Consider the following 2,826-nt stretch of genomic DNA (forward strand, 5'->3'; position numbering starts at 1 on the left):
AAGCGCCTATAAATATGAAGTTCTGATGAGAAGCAAGGTTAACCATTCTGAATAATAACTCTGAACGACTCTGAATAAATTCTGTGAATATTAACTTGCTGAAACGCTGTTCAAATCAAAACTCAGAATCTTCATCTTCATCAAAGCTCACTACATTGCTTTTGTAATATCTTAGTGATATTAAGCTTAAACTTTAAGAGAAATATCACAGTTTGTGATTATAGCTTTTAAGAAGCATTGTAATACTCTTAGAAAGATTACATTAAGTTGTAAGTAACTAGAGTGATCGTGTTGATCAGAATACTCTAGGAAGTCTTAGCTTGTGTCTAAGCAGTTGTAATTAGAGTGATCACGTGGTGGTCAGGATACTCTAAGAAAGTCTTAGCTTGTGTCTAAGCAGTTGTTCCTGGAGTGATCAGGTTGTGATCAGGATACTCTAGAAGACTTAGTCGTGGACTAAGTGGAAAACCATTGTAATCCGTGCGATTAGTGGATTAAATCCTCAGTTGAGGAAAATCATCTCTGCGGGGGTGGACTGGAGTAGTTTAGTTAACAACGAACCAGGATAAAAATAACTGTGCAATTTATTTTTATCTGTCAAGTTTTAAAGCTACACTTATTCAAACCCCCCCTTTCTAAGTGTTTCTCTATCCTTCAATTGGCATCAGAGCGCCGGTTCTAAGGTGCAAGCACTTAACCGTGTTTAGAAAAGATTCAGGAAGAGAAAAACGCTTCAGTTAAAGATGGCTGGTGAATCTCAAGCAAATCCAACTCCATCTACATCTGGCTCTGCTGAGCAACACAACGGAAACAATGGTTATACTAGACCACCAGTATTTGATGGTGAAAACTTTGAATACTGGAAAGATAAACTGGAAAGTTACTTTCTTGGTCTAGATGGTGATCTATGGGATCTTCTGATGGATGGTTACAAACATCCGGTAAAAGCCAGTGGCGTAAAGCTGACAAGGCAAGAAATGAGCGATGATCAGAAGAAGCTTTTCAGGAATCATCATAAATGCAGAACTGTTTTGCTGAATGCTATCTCTCATGCTGAGTATGAGAAGATATCTAACAGGGAAACGGCCTATGACATATATGAGTCCTTGAAAATTACTCATGAAGGAAACGCTCAAGTCAAGGAGACCAAAGCTCTTGCATTAATCCAGAAGTATGAAGCCTTCAAGATGGAGGATGATGAAGACATTGAAAAGATGTTTTCAAGATTTCAAACTTTGACTGCTGGATTGAGAGTTCTTGACAAAGGCTACACCAAGGCTGATCATGTAAAGAAGATCATCAGAAGTTTGCCCAGAAGATGGGGCCCAATGGTGACTGCATTCAAGATTGCCAAGAATCTGAATGAAGTCTCTTTGGAAGAGCTTATCAGTGCCTTGAGGAGCCATGAAATTGAGCTGGACGCAAACGAGCCTCAGAAGAAAGGTAAGTCTATTGCATTAAAATCTAATGTTAAAAAATGCACTAACGCTTTTCAGGCAAGAGAAGAAGATCCTGAAGAATCAGAATCTGAAGAAGAAGATGAACTGTCCTTGATCTCCAGAAGGCTAAATCAACTCTGGAAGAACAAGCAAAGGAAGTTCAGAGGCGTCAGAAGTTCAAAGAAATTTGAACGTGGAGAATCTTCTGATGACAGAAGATCTGACAAGAAGAAGGCTGTCTGCTATGAGTGCAATGAGCCTGGACATTACAAGAATGAGTGTCCGAAACTTCAGAAAGAAAATCCCAAGAAGAAGTTTCATAAGAAGAAAGGTCTTATGGCAACCTGGGATGAGTCAGAAGATGATTCAGACTCTGAAGATGAGCAGGCTAACTGTGCGCTGATGGCGACAGAAGATGACGGATCAGAATCTACATCAGAATCAGATTCTGAAGAGGTATTTTCTGAACTATCTAGAAAAGAGTTAGTTTCCAGTCTAACAGAACTTCTGGAACTCAAAGCTCATCTTAGTATCAAATACAAAAAGCTGAAGAAGCAATTTGAATTTGAAACTAAGAAGCTGGAATTGGAAAATTCTGAACTAAAGGAAAAAGTTTTAAATTTATCCAAAAACAGTGGATCTCCTTCTGAAACAGAAAAAGCCATTCCTAGCATGAATCATATTCTGAAAGAATATGACTTGAGCTTCAGAATTTTTTTATCTAGAAGCATAGGCAGAAGTCAACTTGCTTCTATGATATATGCTGTGTCTGGAAACAAAAGAGTTGGCATTGGTTATGAGGGTGAAATCCCATACAAGCTTGAATCTGTGGATGATATGAAAATATCATACAAGCCTCTGTACAACCAATTTAAATTTGGCCACTCCCATGATATTAGGCACACATCACATGCACAAAGCTTTCACATTACACACACTAAGAAGCATGTGACACAACCTAGGAAATATCATGAAACTCACATTAAGAATTATCATGCTGTTCCTCCTATTGCTTACAATGTTAAACCCAAGTTCAATCAGAACTTGAGAAAAACTAACAAGAAAGAACCCAAGAAAATGTGGGTACCTAAGGATAAGATTATTCCTATTGCAGATATCCTTGGCTGCAAAAAGGACAAAGCACAACATGTCATGGTACCTGGACTCTGGATGCTCACGACACATGACAGGAAGAAGGTCTATGTTCCAAGACCTGGTGCTTAAGTCTGGAGGAGAAGTCAAGTTTGGAGGAGATCAGAAGGGCAAGATAATTGGCTCTGGAACTATAAAGTCTGGTAACTCTCCTTCCATTTCAAATGTACTTCTTGTAGAAGGATTAACACATAACCTCTTATCTATCAGTCAATTGAGTGACAATGGTTATTGT

Source organism: Vicia villosa, linkage group LG3, assembly GCF_029867415.1.
Source record: "Vicia villosa cultivar HV-30 ecotype Madison, WI linkage group LG3, Vvil1.0, whole genome shotgun sequence".
Classification (NCBI taxonomy): domain Eukaryota; kingdom Viridiplantae; phylum Streptophyta; class Magnoliopsida; order Fabales; family Fabaceae; genus Vicia; species Vicia villosa.